This window comes from Amblyomma maculatum, chromosome 8, assembly GCF_055883805.1.
Source record: "Amblyomma maculatum isolate TAMU_Amacu chromosome 8, ASM5588380v1, whole genome shotgun sequence".
NCBI lineage: Eukaryota > Metazoa > Arthropoda > Arachnida > Ixodida > Ixodidae > Amblyomma > Amblyomma maculatum.
In genome coordinates, this window is record NC_139351.1 from 77,315,734 (window position 1) to 77,324,097 (window position 8,364).

At 40.2% G+C, this 8,364-nt stretch overlaps 1 long non-coding RNA gene across 1 annotated transcript; it reads left to right on the top strand.

The window, feature by feature from the left end:
- The first annotated feature begins 274 nt into the window (after nt 1-274).
- On the top strand, nt 275-7,233 carry LOC146181568 (uncharacterized). Its single transcript, XR_014700004.1, has 5 exons — nt 275-343; nt 1,372-1,431; nt 1,651-1,729; nt 2,659-2,885; nt 6,716-7,233. It is a non-coding gene; the product is annotated as an uncharacterized LOC146181568 (long non-coding RNA).
- Nucleotides 7,234-8,364: the final 1,131 nt, after the last annotated feature.

Below are 8,364 nucleotides of genomic sequence, written 5' to 3' on the forward strand. Positions count from 1 at the left end.
TGGCCGCTTGCACGCTGCTGGTGTGACCACGTTTCGACGACCGTTAATCTGCAGCATCGATTGCGAACCGTCGTGAAATGTGCTGCGTTTCGCGTGCATAATTGTTGCAGAAGTGTGTACGCCTGTGAAGTGCCGTCGGTAGGTGATGTTTCGGGCAAACGGGCATTTGTCGTGCCGGTTAGTTTTCAGTGTTCGTGCTCTTTGTTTTGCTCAAGCGTAGTTTGAAGGAAGAAGGCGTGGAAATGTTTTTCTCCGTGACCAACTGAACTCACAGTTGTTGGTTCGGCATCGGTGGTGCGAAGGCGAACAGCTTTGTGCACGGCTCATGCATTCGTCTGTAAAGGTAAGCATATTCAATCACATTCCGAGGCGGGCAGTGCGGGAACAGTAACAATGGCCTACCGCATTGCTGCACTGTTTGTCGTTTGTTTTGGAACGTGACAGAACGGGCGGGAACGGAACGCGCTTGATTTCAGCTGACTTCAAAAATGTTATCGCTCATGAAGTTGGATGTCGCGGCGGTTATGTTCGCAGATTTGCCGCAAGGAAATGGGACTCCTTCCTTACAAAAAAAAAAAAAATATAAGCGTACTGGGCTTCCTTGCTTTACGCGCAGGAGATTCTCGAAACGAAATTTTCTTGGAAGTTGGGTGATGAGCACTGATTTGTCAAAGTCTCTCGGCCTCGAAACTCGTTTCTATTCGTGCTAGTTCACGTTATGGGGCAAAGTAAAGGAAACACAGTATGTTTGTACATAAAATGTTTAGCTGACTTTCGAGATAACGCTAGCACTTTGCGGACGTAGGAACTCAAACCACTTTCCCATCCGTTATCGCGGCTTTTCCTCTCCGCTGATCATCCCTAGGTAGCATGTTAGATAGAGGTGAAATTGAGAAGCGCATGGGGGGTATGGTGCCTTGTGAGTGCGCGTAGCGAATTTACTGAGGTCTAAAAATATTCTTTAGCCATCCTGTATGATCATATCCCATTTGCCTCTGCGGGACGTTAAACCGCATAATTTACAAAGCACCATTTTGAGTGGCTACTATGCCCAACCAATGTTATTTTTCCCCATCAGGATTTACATATTTAATTTCTGTGGGGGGGGGGGGGGGAGGCAGGGACCTCTGTCAGGCTTTCACATAGCCTTTAGTCCCTGCCTCCTCTCGCTTGTACGAGGAATCAATAAACCAATTCCAAAATCGCATCATAAGCTGTTTTTATCGTGAGGGTCTTGTATCCACTTGCCTGGAGTGTAAAGTCTTGCTTTTGGGTTGTGATGCTTTTCTTATGGTTTTTACACTTGCTTCCTACAGTCCTTTATATTTTGTGTTGTCGGTAGTGGGCATTACAATGAATGGATATTTGCAGGTGATGCTTCTGCATTCAAGTAGAAGCTAACAGCTTGGATTCTAGGCCAGAAAGCGTGCAGTAAGTTGCTGTTACAGTGTTGCTATGTTTTTTGTTCTGACCAAATGTTCACTTCCTTTGCTCTTTTCCTTAAATCTACTATTTGGAGCAGTTCTATTTGCCTGTTACAAGAGGCATAATGTAGGCCAGCTAGTTTCTTTGTTTCCAGTTTCTGCGTTTGGTTTTGAATCAGCATTTTCTTTTTGTTTTGTTTTCGTACTGTGCTTGCTTTGGGCACAGGCCGATCGATCGCAGTCATGGCTTCAAATTGGCCTCTTCCTGGAGCTGTTCTTGCACGACACATGCTATGGATTTCGTAGTAAGTAAAACATCGCTTTATGAGTCTTGCGAGCAAATTGTGATTAAGATTGACAAACCGCTCTAGAAGCAGAAAAAAAGGAATGCATATTCTCTAGATTTTTTTCATTCTTGTTTAGTCCGTAAATTTGGAAAACTTAACCTCCTTGGTTTTATGGCTCGCATTCTCTTTTCTTTCTTTCGTGTGATAGTATGCCTTGCAATAAAGAACGATTTTTTATAATAAGTACGCACCGTATTCTTAAAGGAAGTATACCAAGCCCCATTGATAAGTGGCCTTTGCTAGATTTTATTTAGATCCCATTCATACTGTTCGAGATTCACATCTCCATTTTTTTTTGTACCGAAAGTAAGGTTTCATATTCACAATTGAATTTTGCGCTGTCATTATTGTTTTTTTGAACTTAATGGATGACATCTCATCAATTGGTTTCCTTCCACAGTTTCTGCCAAAATATTTAAAAACAACTTTCTTAAACACCAAATAATAGGCTTGAATAGGCTTTTTTTTTTCATTCCTTCTGTGGTCCAGTATACAAAGATCTGCATGTGTTAGAACTCTGGCAATGCCTGTGTTGTACTGGCACTCATGTAGCTTCAAAGCGCCTGCTAAAAGTTAGCAGAATTTGTGGCAAATACTATTTCTGATTTTTTTTTTCTGGGAATCAAAAAGCTATCGCTTGTAATATTTCAGCAAAGGGAGGAATATTCTGCAGAATGGGGCATCAACATTTGCATAATGTGCTCCAGTTTCTCTCTGCACGCTGTGGAGTATATTTTTGTGAGTGGTTATATAACTGAATATGTAACTTACTTTTACACGTTTCAGAATACTTTTTTGCCAAATCTGATTGCAATTTAGGGCATGCCAATGCTATTATTACTACTGATCAGTCTTTTGTAATACAGGCTTGTCTACTTTACCTGCAGCTACTTTGGAACCCTCTTCTATGTCACCACTCATCACTGACAAGGACAAGGTGGCTCAAGCTGCAGTGCATTCTGTGGATCCAGCTTCAGACCATTTCTTGCCTGTCGACTGCCCTGCTGCACACCCTCTGAGCTCTGGCATATTTATGCAAGCCATCACCCGCCTGCAACTGCTTGGGATGTGCAACTAGAGAGAATGGAGTCATGCAGTCACGTTTTCAACTCAGGTTAGTTACGAGACTGGTAAACAATTCTTAATTTTGATGTATCACCTTCTTTACCATTGACATTTGTTGCTGATTAGCGTAATTCATACACCTACATGGCCTATCAGGAGACGTGGAACTAAACCATAGACCACACATAGCAGCCTGCCTGCATTCCGTCAAATTTATCTGAAAAGTTTTATTGTAGTTGGAACTTACAGAGTACAAAATCTTCACTTAACTCACTCTTATTTCCTGCTCTATTGAAGATACATTTGGCTGTTGGCCATTTTGTGCTGGCGCACTAAAAAAGGCTGGGCAAATTGAATACCTGTGGAAAACAGGTGGAAAATGCCATTTTTGCCCTTTCAGAAAGTTGCAACTTTGGAGACCTGCTGCTAGCGTAAAGAAATTTTGTCATCCATCCCTTTTTACCCACTGAATCTATGCAGCCTTTACCTCTATGAGAATGATTAAAAACCTGCTTTTCTGTTGCACTTGAGTTAGTAAAAGATCGCAACAATTACTCCAGAAACAGCGCACTACAAAAAAGTCCATTTTCAAACTTAAATACGGGCATGATGTGCTATGTCGTTAGCGTTAAAATCGTTTTCTGTTTATTATTCAGATTCTTTGCTTATTTGCTTAATTTTACGCAAAATTGGGAGCACCTTGAAAAAAAAAACCATATAGAAACAAGTTAAACAGTCCTGGCGTTCTCCCATGAAATTTTAAGCAATAGCGAATTTAATCCACTTCAAGCAATCATCAACACTGCCAACAAGCAGAAAGGGACTTTATAAGCATTGAGAAGGCTTTGGATATTGCATAAGATAAAATGTAACTAAATTCAGCAATTAATAAATTGAACTTTTGACTCCTACTTCTTAAGAACAAGCCATAAGCACATCTACAGAGACAATATGCATTTAGTTTTATATTTATTTTTATATCTTTAGCTTACATAGCCGAACACATTTCTGTACTTGATATTTTTAAAGTACTTAGGATTGTTTTTATGTCAGTTTAAAGAAAAGTAAGATGCTGTAGTTTTTTAAATTCAAGTAACAGTTGTCTGTTTTTTGGTAATTTCAAATATATGCCGAATGCAAGATGATATGGAGAAAGAACAAACAAGTCTAGAACTTCCAATTTTTTTAGAAATAGTGAACTAGGCCAGGGTAATGTGCAGAAAGAGTTTTAGTGGCAACACTGCAGTATCCTGCAGTATCTAAACTCTAAGACTACTGCCACTCTTAAAAGTTACCTCTCTTTTTCTTTTTTATTACTACTCAACTAGAGGACCCTAAAAGAAGATAAAATAATGATTCTCCTTTGTATTTGCTGTATCTGTACACATTGTTTCCAGGAATACTAAGAAAGAGTTGAGGGTGAGCCTCAGTCCGGTAGCCAGCATTTAAAAAAAAGTACTTGTCCCCATCTTGGCAGTGTGGTCATCGGTTGTGGAGCTTGCATATGCTTTTGTTTCAAAAAAAGAAAGCAGAGGACGGAAGGTGAATAGAGCTAAGGGTTAAGAGAATGTTATTGTTTAAATAGCTTCCTCTGAGCTGGGCTACAGCAGCAGTAGCAGAGTACTTTTGAAAAACATTCTGGAGGTGGCAAATTATATACCAGCGTTAGATGTTCAGGAATGTAGTGATAAAAAAAGAATTATATGTCGCATGTGACTAGTGAAAAATTATCAAACGTTATCAAGAAGCAAAAATATAAAAAGACAGAACCTTGGGTAAACACGTGGAGTCATGCATTAGAAAAAGTATTCATTACCTACTGGCTAGAATGCTCCTGCTGTAAACAAAAATTAGAGACAGGGCAATGAATGAGCATAACATTAAATAGTCATCGGGCAGGCACAAGCAAAACATTCCTGATTGCAGTCTTCAGCCTTTAAGTGAGATTAGTCATAATTTTGATTAAATTAGGGTATTTATCTCAAGTCAGCTTTAATTCTACAAAAGCGACTATAGGGAGCCATTTCTAATCCATGAATTTAGAGCAGTGCAAAATAAATACCTCAAAAGGAACATTTTAATCCCTTAAATACAATCCCCCCGCACCATAAGTAGTTTGCAAGGCAGTCACATGCACCATGAATGGGGCAATTTATTTATAGCAAGTGTACCTCCACTAGCATAGGCTCAACGTGTTTAGTAAACATTTCCTCTTTATCACTGGTGACATTGGTTACCCCTTGAATCTTTTTCGTCTGGTAATGCCTTTTTTGGCAGGTATAGTTTACTCAAATTTATTTTTTCAGTTGCCCTTTCTCCACAGCATTTCATTTATGTTTTGCATGGCATTCTTAGCCTATGCTAGTACTTAACCAATTCCAAATAGCTCTTAACAACTATATAACTGCATCTGTATTGCCTGTTCCTTTCAAAACAACATGCGCCAGCATTGAACCTGCTTTAGATGCTGACTTATCTACCCCATACTGTAGTTTTCCCTGCTACTGCCATCTTTTTATTTTGTTTTTCTGGTGCTAGACCACCCAGACCAAAATCATAGAAGTTAATACCCAGGCGAACATAATTTCGCTTCTTGCTCTGCCCCTCTTTCCCTCCCCTTCCTCCCTTTCTCAGTTTTCTTCTTGGGAAGTAAAAGGTTCTTCCCTGCCAGTGATGCTCATGGTGTCCAGATAGACAAGTGCCTTTTCAAACTTTTGACTTGGCTTGTAGACTGAAGCTTTTCTGCTACCCTTCAATTCTCTTTCATGCTATGTAGCCACCTTGCTCTTGTTCTACCCTGGATCATCTTACAACAAGTAGTATGTATATGTGCAGGTAATGGCCACAGTTCTATGGGCCTCTACTGCCCAAAAGGGAGTCTATAATCTGCAAGACTAACAGTAGTCCTGTTAATCTACATGCCAAGTAAAACCATAAATAAAAGGTGATCTAAAGGCCTAAAAACATATTATTGGATAGCTGCTGAACGTCATTTTGATTCCGTAGCTTACTGTCTTCAGGATTTGTTATAAGCTTTACCATATAGCATGTCAAATTGTATTGTGCAGAAGAAAATAATTCCTTTAGAGCTATGATGGTAAAGAGCAACAGAAGCATCAAAGAGCCCTAGAACTGTAAGCAAGAGCGGGTGGCACACTGTATCTGCAGGTAGAGCGGTTTCCCAATCATACAACATGAAAAAAAAAAACTGAAATGCTGCTTTCAACAAAAGGCTAAGTTTTGAAATGTGCAGTCTTCACCCACATACTTATTGTCAGCATTCCACCTGCACTAATGCAACTTTTTTCTGTTTCATAATGCATTTTTAATGACATCTCTAAATAACTTGCAGATTACAGTTGGCAAGGAAATTGTGTCATGTTACTTTTCATCAGTGTTTAATTTAAATTACAAACATATTGACGTGAGTAAGTTTGGAATAATTACAAAAATACGAAAGCTGCCAGTTTAGACATTGTAGGTTTGCTGACTTTTGCCCAAAATTTTACATTTGGCTTAAGCAACTTTTATGTGCATAAATATCAAAGAAGCCATTTGTATTGTTATTGCTAACGTTCTTTGCATTATAGTGAGGTAATTTGTAGCATTTAAGTAGCTATCAAAAAAAGTGAGTTTGAAGGAATACTTTAACAAATCTTGAAGATGGGTTAGATGGTGCATTGCAACTTGACGAAAGGTAAAAGCGCACAAGAAGACACACACCCGAGCGAAGACAACACAGGACACGCGGACACACAGGACAGTGTGTGTTCTGTGTCGTCTTCACTCGAGTGTGTCTTCCGGGACACTTTTACCTTTCGTTGAAGGAATACCTCTTCAGCAATCGGCACCCAATGCAATATTTTATTGCCACTGCAGGACTCGTGTTCCAGCTACTCCTGTCAGCATATACTCTGGAGAAAATATTGAAGATGTCGACCTGCTGTGCATCAAGGTGGACCGTGAAAAGCTGTTCTCTGCGACAAGTGGGCTGGAGTGACCGGCAGCTGTTTTGTCCGCCAACATCCAGTATGACTGCAAGCTATTTTACACATGTTCTAGAGCGCCTCTTCTTTATTATGCATTTATTGCACCTAGAGTGGTGGCTACGAAGTTCTTGAACAGTCACCTAAAGTATCTTAATTTTCATGTGCAGGGAGTTGCATGTTCTGCTGTCTTGTCATAAATATACTTGCCTTTTTTGTATATGTACACATTTCTTAGCCATTCCTGTAGGAGAGGGTGCCATTCACTAAATGAGTGATGCAATATTTTTACTCTGTCATGTCATAACATTGTGATATGCACTGTAATAAATTGTAGACATTCCTCCAGCCTAAGTAATTTTGAGTTGTCCAACCCTATAAACCAGCCAGATAACTCGCTGATAGTGTGAATAAACTTTGCTACCAAAACTGTAGGTGTCACTTGTATATGATTGTAAAGCTGCCTCTGAGTAACTTTGCTGCACACACTTTTTCCCATTACTGTTTCAGGAATCGCCATGCCCTATTTTTTGTATGTTTTTGCTCAGCATGGTTGTCTGAACAGTTGCCAAGCATCTCCATGACATGCACAGATAGACCTTCAAATTGAGCTGTATACACGTCATTGTGCCTCATTGAAATTACATATACCTAAACATGGAAAGTATTTGTTAGATGCTTATAGGATGCTCTTCATAGACTCGCCCTGAAGCAGAAGCCTGGGATTCTGTGGCAAGAAATGCATGCACAAATATTGAATTCTGTGGCCACATATTTTTAGTTGCATTGTTTTTGCCCTCAACTTATTGATAGAAACACAGGAACTCCTCGTCAATGCTGACTAGCAACCGAGCAGACTTCTCTGCAGTGCCTTAACCAGTGCAGGGAAAAGTGAAAATGACACTTCGGACAGATCACGGGTGCATGAAAACTGATATTCAAAGCTTTAATGCATCAATGACCTGTCCGAAATGTCATTTTCACTTTCTCCTGCACTGTATAAAGCATTGCAGAGATGTGTGTTCGGTTGCCAGTCTGCATAGACGAGCAGATTTTGTGTTTTTACCAATAAGTTTAGGGCGAAAACAATGCAAACTAAGAATATGGGCCAACAGAATTCTATATTTGTGTACACATTTCCCGCCACGCATCAACCCAGGCTTCTACTTCAGATTGAATCTATGTGGAGCACCCTTTTAGCACCCATTTGGTTAGGGTGCGAAGGAAAAACTGCACCCTTAGACAAGGGTGCAATCATCGCACCCTATAAAATTTTAAGCTGGGCACCCTTTTTTAAGGGTGCGGTATCTGCACCCTATTCTTTGCACCCTATTGGTTGCACCCTTTAGGCAAGAAAGGGTGAGCGTCTGGGGACAAGCCAGTTTCCACCCTTAAGGATGAGAAATTGTTTAGTGTGTAAGCGCCAACAGTTTCGCAGAACAACAGCGATCAGACCCTGAGCTGAAAGCGCTAGCCGATTACTTGGAAGGAAAGACCGCTTCCCTTCCTGGTGTGTTCAGGCAACATTTATCATCCTTCAAG